Source organism: Haemaphysalis longicornis, unplaced genomic scaffold, assembly GCF_048455015.1.
Source record: "Haemaphysalis longicornis isolate Haplotype H1 unplaced genomic scaffold, Haemaphysalis longicornis Haplotype H1 scaffold_8, whole genome shotgun sequence".
NCBI lineage: Eukaryota > Metazoa > Arthropoda > Arachnida > Ixodida > Ixodidae > Haemaphysalis > Haemaphysalis longicornis.
This window is the reverse complement of record NW_027526445.1, coordinates 107899693-107916448: the sequence shown is the minus strand read 5'-3', so window position 1 is coordinate 107916448 and position 16756 is coordinate 107899693.

The following is a 16756-nucleotide window of genomic DNA, read 5'->3' as shown; positions in this document are numbered from 1 at the left end:
TTTTAACCAGTCAAACAATATCACCTAGTTTGCTGTTCGACAATTTCGCCTATATATAATAGTGAGGCCACGTTCAAAGTTGTTGTCGCTGCGAACATGGACTCCGTAAATCTTGCCTCGTCCGCCGATTTGCGGTGAGTGCTTCCGCAAATAATTTCACTCTACATTATAGCGTCCCGTAACCTAGGACGACGGAGGGTTCTTCAACAAACAAAAGTTGATTGTGGCAAACTTGGGCTCCGCCAAGAATTGAAACACACAAGTGGCGAGGGAGCAGTCAAAGAAGGCATGTGCACCCAAGTGTTTTGGCGAATAGAATGGCCGTGGCGTTGGCCCCGGCAGTATTTACTTTTCCGCGTCATTGTTCCTGGAACAGTCGAATTACATTGGAAGGTGGATGTTAGCGCTTTGTGCGTGTTTACTGGCTTGTCTTTGTTCTGATGCAGCTTCCATTCTTTGCCAGCCCTCTCGTGAACCCAATCGTGAACAGTGGATATCAGAGATTATTTCAGTCTAGTGACGACAGGGCAAAAAACTCGAATCCCTACCAGGTAAGATAGGCCGTGGCGCATTGAAATTATGAGAAAAGAACCTGCTTCACTTACAAAACAGATAAGCATGGTGGGCGCGGCCCCCAGCTGTCAACCACACACGAAAGTAAAAAAATTGAAGAAGTTTATTTTATTTTGACGCGGAAAGAAATCGATGAGTGTTAAGGCTTTGCGGCGACATGATTGATCATATCCAAGTTTATATATTTATGACGCTGAATCATTAACACTAATTACATTTTTTTTATTACTGCTGATTTTCCAGAACCATAACTTCTTTGTGTGTTTTAATAAGTCACAAAACACCGCCTTACCTTAGAAACCCGCTAAGCTAATTTATTTACGGTTTAATTTGTCAATATTACGTTTTTATTTAGTTTTTGCATTTTTCTATTTCTCTGTTTGCCTTACGGTTTTATAATGATTACTGCTTGCACTTTCCGCATACCCGTCGTTCAAGCAATGTATCAAAATTCGTGTACCATGCCCGGCTTTTTGTATGTAGATCCTTGTGTGTGGCTGCCTGTTCGTTTATCTTTAAACCGGATGATCAAGGGATGATAAAGCAGCTGCGAGAGTCGCCGGCCCGCTCCCCCCTGTCGCCGTTTCTTTTGGGGCTCGCTCATGACTGCGATGTACCATTTATACGCGTTCGAAACAAAGAACAATGTGGAGCAGGCACTCTGTTTGCAAGCGTTGTGTGTTTACGAAAGTATACACGTTTATGACGCGATCTTAGAGTGGCACATTAGATCTGTATGACCGCCAGGTGTGTATCTCAGGCCGGCTTACCGAAGCCGGCAAATGCATGCAGCTGATTTAAAATCCGCTGCCCTGAAATTTAGTGGCAGTATCTCCGTAAGCAATGTTTGCTCCGATGATGTTGCAGCCATACACTATGATGGAAATCGGCTTTGTGCGCCTACATAATCTAGCACTCATACCTGACAGCAGGCAAGTTACGCTTGCCAATATCATATATCAGATATTGATCACTACCATGGACAAGACGATGCGGCATAAATTTCACAAACATTCTACGAAAGAAGTACGATGGATAATCCGAAATTATACTCGAGAGTCAACTCACGACAACAAATTTAACGCTTGCTCGTCTTGTCGTAAGGTGAGAGCTCGCAAAGATTGATCTGTTACATTTATCCCTACGAGAAGCGCGGAGACGGGCTTATAGAGTAATCAACAACCGCGACGAAAGTCTTCTTCGAAAAATCCTTATATGACAAAGGCAGACTGCAGAATCTAGCATAAGCATAAATCAGCGGGCCTTATCAAATACCACACTCTTCCAACGAGCCCGTGTGTACGAGATTTCGGAGCATGTTGATGATCTTCAGATGGTCAAAATTAATACGGAGACCTACACTACGGCGCGCCTCATCGCCTTCGTTGCGTCGGCGCGTTAAAACCTACAATCAATCAAGTAACTCTTTATTGTAACTCTTTATTGTGTTTGGCGGGGAGGAAAAGGAAAGAAAAGGCACTGGGGCTATTTTGAAACTAACTCTTCCAACGACACCTCGTATCCCTTGGTAACTGCCTACCCTGCATTCTTCAAAGAATGCGTCCGCCGATTGATCGGCCGTGCGTTGAAGGGGAAAACGGAAAGTGAACACGCATCTTGTGTGTGTGTGATTACTAAAACATTCATTCGTTGGTTTGGGTCCGAATTTGTAAACGATATTTGAGCGCCCCCGTCTCTCCGCCCCCCCCCCCCCAGGTGTTGCGAAATATCAGTGCATTTCACATTCAGTTGGTCTGCTGAATACTACCCTTCTTAAACAAACGTCTTTAGCATTTCTGAAGCTGCAATTGGTTTTTTCCTTCCCGTAGGACTATTTCTTTACCTTATAACCTGGTTTTTGCTATAAGGCGTGAGGGGGCCTATATTTAACAACACACCGCCTTTGAGTGTACGTAACATTTTCGCATGGCTTGCATATCCATAAAAGGCAGGCACAAGTTATTGTCAGCAATTGGATTATCACATCCACAAAACATATTTTTCTTCGACATAGATATTATAAGCAAAGCCGCATTTGTTGTTAGCGCTGCAAAACGAACCAACCTCTTCCCGGAAAATATCGGGTCTAAACGAAGAGACAAAAAATAGAATTCACTCGTGCTGACGTGCTCGAAGTTGACAGTGGTGCTATGCTGCTGCAGTCGCCGACACCCGCAAGAGCGGCCAAGAAGCGCACAAAACCGCCTCCCCGGGTATTGGCGTTCCAGCGCTCTACAAAGAGAGAATGTTTTTTTGGGCACCCTATACGTGCACTCTGCTTAGAGACGTCCCCATAACAAGTTGTTTACTGCGCGGAAAGGCAAAAAGAAGCGAAAGAGGACCAAAACACTGCATGACCATCTATAAACCACGCAGCGACCATCCCGTAAAAGCTGCGGAGAAGCGGCAGCAGGCGGCGCAGCGATCGCTAAGCTCGAGGCGTATATGTTTAAATATTACAGAATGTCATTTATGCTTTTTGGTGAAATCATCCAGTTAACTGCTTTTGGGTGGCTCAAGGGATATACGCAATGAGTAGTGGGATGTCCACACGCAAAATGACGCATATGGTTCTTGTGTGAGTGCTTCGGCTGCGTTGTTCCTGTATATGTTCCTGGAGTAAGATATTTTGGAGAATTTTTCGCCGACTAACGCCGTAGAAAACATTTTGCTCGTAAGCACCAGCATTACCCATCTGTCGCACCTGACCGGAGTTTTGGCATTTCCAGGCGTAAAAAAATAGCCGTTTTACTCAACGGCAAGGCCGTCGGATGCGGAGAAAACTGCTTCACCATAACCGGCAGTGGCGCCATTATCCGCTGACTACCACCACCCATCACGCTCTTCGCCTACCTGTCTCACTCCTCTCTTCGTGAATTGAATTGAGTTTTGTCCAATACAAGTCAAATTGAAATTGAAATGCATATCAAACCAGCCTGTTATATTCCATGGCTTAACCGTTTCCAGGTAGTTCATTCGAAGCGGTCATGGGCTCTTCATTTGAATCCTATTTTGTAAAGAGAATAGGGTGCTTGTAGCACCAACACCACAATTATGCTTCCGCCAGCCGCATGGCATATCTGCATGCTATTGCAAGGAATGGTTGGTATGATCAAGGAATCGTTCTGGCTGCAGCCCAGGGCAGTACCAGGGGCGCTCTGCGCTATCCGGTATGTACCGAGAGACATAGGAATGGATTAGGCTTATTCTTTCAGTGGAAGCAGGGCTCTGAAGTGTACTACTGGCCACAGTCATGAGGATCCCTCATTAAAAATTTCCTCTGCCTGGATAAAGTAGTTTTTCCGTAGACGGTTCTGGTAGCACATAGTTCCGGTGCCTCAAGAACTTGTTACAGGAATCCTTATTAACGCTGTTTTGACGCAAATGAGGAAGTATTTGCGAACTAGCGAGTTTCCGGGCTTTGACTGTAGCTACTTATTCATTATATACGATACTGTCACCATTGCATGGCATTTAGTAAGAGCGGTTTTAAAAACGATAAGTGTCACATAGAGTTCGAACACAACCTGCAATTAGAAATAAAAGCAAAAATAAACGACTAACCATTTTTTATTTAAAATCGTTTGAAGATTTTAAATTTACCTTTTTATTAGTTTAGAACTCAACATTTTAAGTTTTCTTTAATTTCAAATTGAGACAAGCTTACAGGAAACTGGTAATACAGACTGCGCCCGAGCACGGCCGGAGGACTCTCGCGCTCCAGCGTGGGAGGAGCGCGGGAGAAGGAGAGTCGAGTCCGGCCATGGCCCGATGTAGCGGATGTCCGGGAAAGTGGCAGGAAATAATTTTTGAGGAAATCTTAGACTGCCAAGCTCATGGAAGGCTCAGCTCAGTATGATGGGGAGGAAGCTTCTAGAAAATTAAGTGTTTTTATTCATATTACAAACGAATTTTATATTTCAGACGTCTCTTACCAACCTGAAAGTATGGGTGGTAGAGACTGAAAAATATGCTCCTAAGAGTTTTAAAAGGAATCTCATGGGTAGTAGAAGTAACGGGGAAGACAAAGCTGTCGTCAACCACCGGGGGCACAGGCAAGTGACTGTCATGCTAAGTCCCAACTTCGTATTTTCGAGCTAAAATAGCGCTGTTATATAAATATTTATCTAGTGAACGTGTACAGTGCGTTTAGTGTCAAGCCTAGATGTCGGCCCAATTTACTGGAGGTCTCATAGGAAAGTCAGTCTCTAGACATTTTGACATGCTGGTTCAAAAAATTGATGAAAACTTAAATCTCCTGTTTACCGTCATCTCAAGGACTGAAGTGGTCTTAATATTGGGGGGGGGGGGGGGGGGGGGTGCGATGATGCACAATCAGGAGCACCGGGCTAATATATCGTTTCCTTCTTAAACGGGATGCCAAAAAGGATATTACTGGCGAAAGCAGTTTTCTGGTAACTTCCACCTGGGTTTATTTAGGGTGGAAAAATGGTATTTTAATTATCTGTTAATTGCTAAGTTTAATGAGTTGTTGACACAAAGACAATTTTTTAGTACGTGTGCGCACTGTTATGCCCTTCTCTTCGGAGATATATTACCGGCCATTACCCCCTAAAATATTTGTGATATTGGTTTCGTAACCATAAAACCTCTACGGGCACACGCTGTGCGCATTGTTATGCCCTTCTCTTCGGAGATATATTACCGGCCATTACCCCTTAAATTATTTGTGATATTGGTTTCGTAACCATAAAACATCTACGGGCACCCGCAAGAACAAAGAGTTACCTTACCAGCCAGCTTAACAGTGTGCCAACTTTATGCAATTCACTCAAAAGAGAAGCGCACTCTCTTACAAGCTCGCTTGACTGTTGGTGCCGTATTCTGACCGTCAGCAGTGTCGTCTGCGCACGCATTGTCACTCGAGAAGACGAGACCTCTGACGGGAGCAGGCGATATTTCTGACACGAGCAGACGATAATACAATTTTGGAACTAATACGTAACACGGCAGAAAAGCATTCATTTATTGAAAATGAGAATACAAAAGGCCATTTAGTAGTGTGTTTTTATGAAAGAAACTTCTGAAGGCATTGTTACGCGAGTAGCAGACGAAGCTTCTAATGTGAGCTACGAGGGCGTTCTCGCATACGATCAGCTCACACCAGGCGGCACCAGCGGATCAAAATAGACCACCCTCTTGGTGTGCGCGGTTTCTTAAATGTCCATCAAGCTGTTCGCATAAGATATTCTGCACGTAATGAATCAACAAAAACCATGTTTTCACCTAACCACACGCAAAAAAAAATCCGAAAAGCTGCGAATATTTTTTCACACAACTCCCATCAACAACCTTCTAACAGCTGGATTAATTTGGTGAGCGTCCTGAATAAAATGATTGCAAAATAAATTAAATTCGCTGCCGCCAGAACAAAAATACATGACGTTTTAATTAAATTAGACAGCACCAGGATCAAACTGGCGAGCGCCGGGATTAAATTAATTAGTGATTGGATCAAATTTAGCGCGAAAACAGCTGTTGTCAATTGTGGCGTGTCTCGTGTTGCAACGTTTGAACAAGACGTGGCGTCTTGTACGGTGCGTACGGCGCTATCTTTATCCCGCACTCAGACAATTGATATAAACGTCCTTTATTTAGCAGTGATTTGTGCACATGTTTTAACTATGTTATATGGCGACAAATGTGCCATGATGATACTCATTAGGTGTGTTGTTGTTTTACCGAACTGACTTGGCATCGAGAGAGATGAATTAAGGGCGATCAAAGCAGGCCGAGTAATATTGGAAGCTAGCACTTCCTCTGTAATGTTTTTGAACGTTCCCGGCGTGTGCAGTAGGGAAATAGTGGTGTTAACCATAATTTTGGTTTCATCCCCTTCAAAACAGAAAGGCACAAGCGAAACATAAGGGTAGTTAGCATTTCCATTCGAACTTAACTGAATTCTTTCTGTCTGTAGACGCCATCACCGTCGTGGCCGCTCTGCGGCTGCAATATAGAAGGGAATGGACCTTCTGGACCCGTTCCCTACATCCCGATCCTAGAACAAGTGGATTGTTGTAGCTACAGACTACATGACGCACTGCGCTGAGACCACCGCCCTTCCGAGGGGGACTGCACAAGATGTCGCAAAGTTTTTCATAAGCCAAGTTGTGCTGCGACATGGCTTGCAAGTTACAACTCGGGCAACACAACATTCAGCCAAAATCAATGTCCGCGTACAGCGGCACCGAACACATGGTGAGGTGGCTCGCCGCAAACGCAACGAAGCTTGCGAGGCGCGCACATTCGCTCGCAAACGATTCTCCCTCGCCATTCCCAACACGGCACAAACGACAGCGGTGATTAACGAAGCCGTAAACGCTGCGCAGCACAGTTCAGAGGAGTAGCCGCCCGTGTTCTGATAAGCTACGCGTAAGACGTGGTTCGCAGTGGTGAACTCTGAAGCTGTTCAATATAGTGCTCTGGAATGGGAAACGTTACTGAGTTACTGAGCGCCAGTGCGTTCAGCGCTCAATGCAAGCACCACAATGTTCTTTCGCACATCGCCTTTCTAGAGACCAGCCCTCTAGGTTCAACCTAGCCAGTTCAGTTGAACAATTCACACACGCGGGCTCCTGTTAACGAATCCTTAAAGCGGCGATCACAGCTACAAACGACATCCAGTGACAAGAACGGCGGAAAATGTGACGAGACAGCTTACCTGCCAGGACGTTTAACTACGCAGAAGAGCGAGCGACGTTCAGGGGCAAGCGCCAAACGAAATTAGCCGTCTTCAGGTACAAAGTTGTTCTCAAATATTTCTTCGCGAAGTCGAACACGACAGCCACAACCGAAAACGACGAGGGACCCAATTAACCCTGATAACAGCGCTTGTTTAACGGCACGACAGTACACCACAGATCACAATCGACGCCAGACGGGTCACGGGACGATTCGAGGAGGTAACTGGCCGCGCCGCCGCACGCCGTACTCAGGGTTTCGACCACTGGCAGCGAGTTGCGTAAACAAATTAAAACGACAATAAATAATTGCCAATTTTACTGAATATAACAGTAACATTATTTTTTGTGTGTAATATAATAAAGAAGCTTATCTTTTTTAGGTTTACAAACACAAAACGCGAACTGAGTTTTTTGGCGCTCAATTTGAACGTTAAAAAATGCAGCAGATAGTAAGATAACACTCCGCAATGAAATTTAGCAGTGTTCTAGTGTAAGTAATCGTATTATTATTTGGCGTCTGTTGATTTAGCGCCCTATTTCATGCCCCCTCCCTCCCCAACTTTTGTTTTCTTTTGATATCTGCCTTGTTCTCCAACGTTGTTTCTGCAGGAGAAACTAGGTGGTCTGTTTATTGCATTTTGTATACAGTATTTACGGTAGTTAACAATAACAATGGAATAAAATTGTGATTGCTAGTACTTTATAACTCCACTGAGTGACGAGAATGACTGTTGCCAGAGGGGGCTATGATTGTGCTGGTGGGGCAGGAGAGGAACAGGGAACGACGGAATGATGATACAGATGTCCCAGTTCAAGGTTGTGCTGTGCTCCGTGCAAGGCTGTAGAAAACAGAGTGGGAGGGGGAGTGTTATTCTGTCGATGTCGTAATAAGCAAGGGCTGATATTTTTTCCTGTTTCAATGTCGGTGCTGCCGCTGCTTTTTATTGAATTTGACAGCTTTTTTTTTTTGCTTTTGAACATATTTGACGAGGTTGGGTGGATGGTACAATGGGATGTCTTTTTGAAATTATTTTGCATGCATGACCTCAATCAATGATGAGCTGAACACCTTTTCCACACCCTTTTAACACCCTTCCAAAAAAAAAGGGTGTTGAGGTTGGTCAACACCATTGTTTTCACGCAAAAAGGGTGGAAAGCTACAAAAAAGGGTGTTGAGATTCAAGAAAAAGGGCGTAAAAGCCTCCCAACACCATTTTTCGGTTATCTTAAACCCTATTTGGCCAAAAGGGTGTAAAAAAGTTTAGTGTGTACCCTGCTTATTTAAGCTATTCAATCCGACAATCTAGAGTGTACTTCTTGGGTGGAGGATCGGTTCAACAAAGCCCTTAGACAAATATTGGCTACAGCTCTTTAAAGTCCACTCATGGGGTCAGCAGCAAGGCGCGTCATGCCACGCGTTTGAGAGGAAAGATCCCCGCCGGATGGTATAGTGGCACAGCACTGCCGCCGGTACGCTAGGGGCACCAGAAATTCGCTGTGGCGGATTTGGTAGACGGCTTGCTGGACGGAGGAATGCCGCCGGAATAATCCCCTTCATGAATGCAGACGGCCCCACCAGGTTCCGAGTATCGTTGACGTAGTGCACAACGGAGAGGTAATTATCGTCGTCTGACCACGCTGCCGCTTTTGCGCGAGATACCATTGTTGTTGCGCGTCGCAGTCGGAACGGCTGGCTTTCGGCAGCCGCCGCCGCCCTTCATTCCACCTCTCGGATTCGCGCTTGCTGGCCACGACGTGCTTGGTCACCCGCGAGCTGGCTTTTGACCCGAAGGTGAAGGTGCCCTATTGAATTTTCCTCAGATGGCTGAGTGACAGCTGTCTACGTGAGTTTTGGCCCTCCCTAACGCGTGTACCAATGCCAGAGGGGCGTGCCCGAGAGAGAGTAATACCGAAGTGCTATAAGGCCAAACGCGGCCGCAAAACAGCGTTGTTGTCTGAGCTCTCAGCTGGGCAGTTCCCGGCGAGACAAGGAGTCTCGACCACTAAAGCTGCGTTGGGATTTGTGAGCCCCTAAGCGAGAGGTAGACTTCAAGATAGCGTCGACCGTTTACGGTACAGCTGTGTACCAGGCAACTACACAGGTCCTGCGGCGGGAGCTGATTCCGGGCCGTCGTTTCTCGAGCGGTTTGTGTACGCTCCCAGCATAGGAGAGTGAGACGGAGTTGAGAAGCGCGAGTGACTTGTGCGCACTTGGAGCTATAGCGTCTAACTGAAGTTTAAATTTTTTTCCTTTTAATACTCACATACCCAGATATCCTACTGTAAATAGCTGTATATAAACTCTTCGTTCCCATTCATCAACCATAAAGGCCTCCCCTTAGTCAATTGGGTCACTTTTTCCGAGAACTTCAACACCATCCCCCTGTGAGCCTCCTGTCAAATCAAGCGGAGCCGGGCGATTGGGTTCCTGATCGGCCCCGGACTTCGGGGAAACGAACATCAACAATCTTTACTGGCGCAGTCATCAGAAGTTGGCAGAAGAAATTACCAGGCAACAGCCAGGGGCAGCAAGCGGACGCAAGCCAGCCCTCATCGGCACCACCCGAGCTTCGCTCGGAGTGGAGTGGCCGAACCAAACCAGCGCACGGGGCCAACGACGCGGCAGCCGATCACCGAAGGTGCGGCGGAGTGGGATTTCTTGTGCTTCGTTGTGGCGGTGTAGGCTGAGTCTTAGGTTGCCGGGTAGTCACGCTGAGCATGTTGCGAACATGGCGGAATGAGACGGAAATGGTAAGATACATGAGGCGCCACCTCAAGGAGGAACGGCGGCAGGAGGGACAGCACAAGCAGGATCTGAAACAATAGTTCTTAGACAAAGGGAGCTATAGTTTCAAAAACGGAAGCTCGGAGCAGAGGAGCGGGAGGGAAAACAAGAACGTCAAGCCGGGGAGCGGTTGAGAAAAGAAGCGCGCGAAGCGCAGGAAAGAGCGCGCGACAGGAGGCAGGCGCGGGAATCGTAGGAGGGTATCGCAATGTACAAACTTAAGCTCAAAGAGCACGAGCGTTTGCACAGGCTGGAGTTGGCGGGGGAGCACAGCGTAAGAAAGCCATCGGGGTGGATCACAATCGAGCGGAGGAGATCTAGCATGGACCCTACTAGCTCTATGCTGACAGCCATTTTGAGCGTTGCCAGCAAGTGTTATGAACTGTAACTTCAGCTGGACAAAGCAGGCGTCCGTGAGTCCGCACACGAGAGCAGCGTTTCAGCCAGGCTCATTTGCGTGGAAGCGGAAGTGCGAATGATGGACGTTGAGTTAAGCGCGTCCGGTGGAACCGGAGAGTCAAATGATACCCCTGTTGCTACAAGTGTAGGGACGCAAGTTACGTTTGCACCGGAGACTAAGCTAATACGTGGCGAACTTGCTTGCAGGGGCAGCACCCAAATTCGAATTGGTGGACCGGAGGAGATTGGCGTCGCGCAGGACATTCTTGGGGACCACCGCGTTCCGTATTCCGCTCGAACGTTGCACGACAAATTGAACTCCATGTCCGGCGTTCAGGAGCTCACCCAGAAGAGAAAGGAGACAGAGGACGAGAAAGCAAGTGACGAGACGGAATCCCTCGGCTAACACTACCAAGTAATCAAAAGTAAACTGCCTATATCCCATAAAAAAAATAACGAGGCATTGCGCCCTGCCGGTGATGATAAAAGAGCGGAAACTTCGCGCTTTACTAAACGATGTGCAAGCGAGCTTAGGTCGGCTCAACAGAACTTGAAAGGATGAAGGATAGCTGTAACATTATGCGACGCGAAACGAGCTTCATTGATAAGAAAACAAACTCGAGTATAGGCTATATTAGTTCAAATAAGTAACAAGAAATGGTTTTCAGCTGGCCACGTACTTAGAATAGATGGCAATCGGTGACCCCCCATGGCAACAGAGTAGATGCCGAGAGACGCGTCTATTAGAAGGGGAATACCGATTACTCGACCGAACGACGAAATGCGGAAATTCGGAGGCAAAGAATGTGCCCGAGCACCGCAGCACACGAACAGTTGGCAGTCGATTTGAAGGGCCTTCGTTATGCAGTGGACTTAGTAGGATGTTGTTGATGATGATGATGAAGTGCAAGAAGGGTTGATTGATTGATTGTAGGGTTTAACGCGCCGACGCAACGCAGGCGATGAGGCGCGCCGTAGTGGAGGGCTCCGGATTAATTTTGACCACCTGGGGATCTTTAACGTGCGCCGAAATCTCGTACACACGGGCGTTTTTGCTTTTCGCCTCCATCAGAAAAGCGGCCGCCGCGGCCGGGAATCGAACCCGCGACCTCGTGCTCAGCAGCGCAACGCCTTAGCCACTGAGCCACCGCGGCGGGTGTGCAAGAAGGGTGCTCATGAGTGGAGAAATAGCCCAACAGTCGTACACAAAGAAAAATATGTGTGAAGGAGAAGCAGCTGTTGCAGCGCAAACTTCGAGTATGCATTTGGCCACAAACAGCTGTGGCGTTTTCAGACACCGCTGTATTACGGAAACTGCACTGTGCCTCACGCGAACTCGACAGAGCGGTTCAAACATCCTACCTTTTCCTAAAGAGATATATCTGTCCAAACACTCTTGACTAAATGGTTGTATTTTGCATCCTTTTTAAAAACCCGCATTGTTTTTCCGACGAATTCCACTAGCATTTTATAATGCAAACACTTGTAGGCCTGTTTCCTTCAAAGATTTCTTGCACGCCCACAGACTAAATTCTCCGGAGTAATTTACAATATCTTTTGTGGCTTTTAATTCGGTGTTACGTACAATGGAAACGCTTGCTTTGTAGGCTGGGGAAAATGAACCATCAACATGCTGTCTACCTGATTCTAAAAAAAATGTACATGATGTTGACTTGATACTATTTTTAGATATGGCCTTTCGGGTAGGGTAAAACATGAAACAAAGTTCTATATTGGTGCTCTGATAGTATGCTTTAAGTGCACTTTGCGTTTGTGGGTTCGTGCTTTAGGCTAGAAATCCACCCCAATCTTAGTAGATGACGCCTGAGTTGCGCAGATACTTTTGCTTATTACCAGACCGAATTATGATGTAACCGCTCGTATAGTGCTCCTCAAATATTAATGAAGGCTGAGGTTGTCATCGGTCCTGACCGGCCTAACTAGCCACATATGTGTCGTACTTGATCAGAATCTTGGATGACAGTGTAGTGGAAACAGGCACGGGGTAAAGAATACGACAGGATGCCAACGTCTCAAGATTAAGGAATGCTTAACCAGCACTATTTCGCGGAAATGCCATACTTGATTGAGGTAAAATGCAAATGTGAAGCCGAAAGCCCAGGGGAGGGCACGTATGGCAGCGATTTGTTTGTAAAGAATGCCATTGTTCCAGAAAGCTAGAGGAATCCGATTGGCGAAGTTTAGTTGAAACCTACCAATTCGTGCAACATTGAGCCATACTTGGGCCAAGATTGATGAAATTGTGCATAAGTGTGCTTCCATGTTTAAATTACGGCATTTCATACAATCGAACCATATGATCATAGAGTTGGTTGAATTTAAATGCCTGTTCATGTGGTAATATGATAATAATTTCAATTCTAACTTGGTCATTACTCTCGTAAAACACCAAGAAACGCTGCCTTTAAATAGCTGCTCTATAAACTTACAAACAGGATTGCCAAGCTCGTGTGTGTGTGAATACCTTTATTCATCCTCGCATGCGCCCTTTTTTCGTCACTGTTTCAAAATATCTGCTAAATGAGCGTCGTTGACAGAAGCGGCGGTTTCGTCATATTTCTTAGCGGAAGCAGAAAGAGAGAGAGAGAGAGAGCTCTTTGTTAGATGAAAGCAGAGTGGTTTGCCGGCATGTTCCCGCCTGCATGCTACTCTGCGGGGATGGGGAGAAGGGAGTATAGGCCCTAAAAGAAGTAGGGGAGAAGAAAGAGGGGAAAAGAAGAGATTAACAGAAAAAGTGAACACGAGGCTTCGCGTGGTGACTTAAAAGTCCACACGATCTCACACGTAAAGTTCTAAATTGTCTCTGCGAGGCCGATTCCGTTTAAATAGTCAAATAAAGCAACCAACACTTTCCTCTGGCACGATGGAGAGGGCCAGGGTCCAAGGAGACCTTTCAAAGATATGGATGCGTTGTTGAGGCACTCAATCTTTTCTGCGAGGTGATTTCTTTCTTGGATGTATGCCGAACACTCTAGAAGGACGTGCTCTACTGTTTCGGGCAATCCACAATTATCACAATAGGGGTTTGCAGTTAGACCGAGGCGATGGCGGTAAGAGTTTGTGAGCGCTGCTTTGAGACGCAACCGGTGGTAAAGGGTTTCAAGCTTACGTGGAATCCGCTCTGGAGCCTCATTCTGAGTCCAGGGTCTATATGGTGCAGGAAAGGGTGCCGAGTTTCAGGACAAGACCAGAGGCGGTTTCGCTCCTTCAAGGCAAGCCCCTTCGCTAGCGCCGCTGCGTCGTGTTTTGAGAAAAAAATGTTTCTAAGATTTCGCAGCTGTAGGCCTCTGCGAGCTGCCTCATCTGCTTTCTCGTTGCCGAGAATGCCGCAATGTGCAGTTATCCATTTTAGGGTCACTCGGTGACCGGCGACGTAGGCGAGATGGTGCAGGTACGTGACGTCACGGGATACATGCTCGTGAAGGCAGAAGCAGCTGGCACGCCGTAAGGTTTGCAACGCCGCCTTCGACTCCGTGAATATAGCCCATTCGGCTGGTGGCTGACGAAGAATTTAGCGCAGGGCTTGTTTAAGTACATGGAGCTCGGCAGACGTGGATGAGGATGTTCGTTCCAGGCGGCAGGACAAGGCTTTGCCGGTCGACGAAATGAAGACGACGCAAGAACTACCGTGAGGCGTAGTTGAGCCGTCAGTAAAAAAGTGGGCCGTATGTGAATATCGGGCATTGATGTGGGCAAGCGCGTGTTGTAGGTGGCAAAATTGTGGCAGAGTTTTCTTGGAGTTGAGACCAGGTATGCTAATGTTTATGCAAAGGGGTGAGAGAGTCCAGGGAGGGAAATCAGACGGCATGGTTTGTCGTGCTTGAGGGGGTACAGAAATGTTTATAGAGTTTGTCGCTTCTGTGAAGCTGGAATTTTCGTTGCGCTGTACAGTACGGGCCAAAATATTGCTTTGTGAGTGCAACCGATGCCTCAGGTATATTCGAACTGTTTCCTGCAGCCGGAGGACATCCAAGGGCACGCAACCAGCCTCCGCAACTGTACCAGTACACGAAGTGCCCTTAGGCACCCAGAGATACCTCGGGATAACTCTGGAAAGGAACCTCTCGCGGGCCCCTGAGGTCCACAGACTACGTACTCGGGTTTCTGCAGTGTCGCAAGTTATTGGGTACCTTGCCGGCAGTCGCTGGAGCAGTAACTGTCGATCGATGGTCCTGCACTGCAAGGCTTATGTCGATAGCTTGCGACGTTACAGCCCACCAGTTTTGCAGCGGCTGTCAACTTCAAGCAAAAAGCAGCTTAACGGAGCAAGAAATAATTGTCTGCGCGCCTGTCTTGGAAGCAGAAGGAGAGAATGCGATGCATTCCTCTCTCGTACTACCTTTGGAAACCAAAGATACACTGTGTTCATGCCCATTTGAGCATTTTCCTAACTTGAGGCAGATCGGCTTCTGGTGAGTCCCGTAAGTCAGCACAAATTACGGATAGAAAATGCCGAACACGAAATAGCGAAATCTTCTGCGAAATTGACACCTCGTCCATCATCATCATAAACCTACCTAGACCATTTCAGCAGGAAGGCATCTTATAGGGATCTCCAACCGGTCCGATCCTGCTCTGCTTGAGCACACAGTGTACCCCAAAATTTCTCTATTTCATCCCTCCTTCTGGTTATGAATCCACCTCTTCTAGACCAGTTTCTTGGTATCCACTGCGTTACGGTAATTGTCCACGTATTGTCTGTTCATATCACTGCATGGCCAGCCGAAGTCCATTTTCTTTATTTGAACAACTATATCTTCTACTCTAGTTTGTTCTCTGATCCCGGTGCCTTGTTTCCTGCCCGTGGCTGTGATTTTTAACATTATTCGTTCCATAGCCCATTGAGCCGACGTAAAGTATTTTTCCTGTTTCACAAGGGGCCAAGTTTCCGCTCCGTATTACATCACCGGCAGTATGCACTGGTTGTGGAGTTTTCTTTTTACTGACAGTGGTAGCTTACTTTTACTTATTTGTGAGTGCTTGCCGAGTGTTCCCGAACACACACCTATTCTGCGCCGGATTTCTCTCTCGTGGTTCGGATCAGCACTAACCATCTCTCCGAGGCAGTTACATTCTTTTACTACTTCTAGAGTTCGTTACCTAAGCTAAAGAGGACTTTTTTGGTATGCTTATTCTTCGATAACTTAGATTTATTCACGGGTATTTTTAACCTCCTAGCCGCACTTTTTGATTGTAGTTCCTTAAGCATTGTATCCATGTATTGTGCAGTCTCACTCAGACAGACTATATCGTCCATAAACCTCAAAAAGCTCGAGTAGTCCCCGTTTATCCTTAATCATGTGTTTTCCCAGTGGAGCTTTCTCAATACTCCCTTCAGGCATGCTGTGAGTAATTTTGGCGCGCTGGTATCTCCATGTCTTACTCAATTTCGGAACGTAAATTTATCGTGTTGCCTATGAAGGGTTATCCTGCCACTGCATTCTTTATATATGCCTTCTCCAATTCTTTTGTGGGTTTCCTGTATTCCCAGGTCTTTTTCTGCTTGTATCATGACGGCGGTGAGCACTGAATCAAGCCTTTCTCATGATATACACGGTGTCCCAGCTATCATGCACCAAGATTTAAAAAAAGATAATGGCGTAAGTAGAAGAAAACCTAGTGCATAGCGTTTTCAGTACTGTAGAGGAACAGGCAGCATTTTTTTCGGTAATGAGGATTAACTAATATTTCTATTTATTTATCTAACTCGAGAAATACTGTCCTAATCACTAAAGTGTCAATGAGGCACTTGTAGGTACCCACCAGGGGCATCTGCCTGCGGTATTTTCAGCGACGAACTAATTCCGTACTCATGTATTCTGGAAACCCGCGAAATGTAAAAAAATACCACGTGACGGCGCTTCCACGTGCATTGTAAAGCAGCGTCCCCAAATGGGCTGAATGAAAGCAACTGCATGCTTCGCCTGTCACCCGCCCGAAGAGGCAGCGCATCACCTTGATAATGGCATGCATGGAAGGAGCAGCAACAGCACGATTCGAGGGGCGCGTGTGCAGATAAGGCCCAAACACGGTCGCGATTTCTTCTTTCTTTCTTTCGTTTTTTTCATTCTGGCCAACTCAGAGGCAGCCTGTTTCAGAGCGTTCCTTTAAGATGCGCGAAGATGCGCTTTTAAAAGCTATCGTATGTGGAAAAACTGTTTATGGTGCGCTGCGCCAAAACCGGTCACCTTTTTCAAGGATGAGCAAATGTTAGGTAACCCTGTCCTCTCTAAAATACACAAATATTGGGAACACGACAGTTCGGCTAACGCTA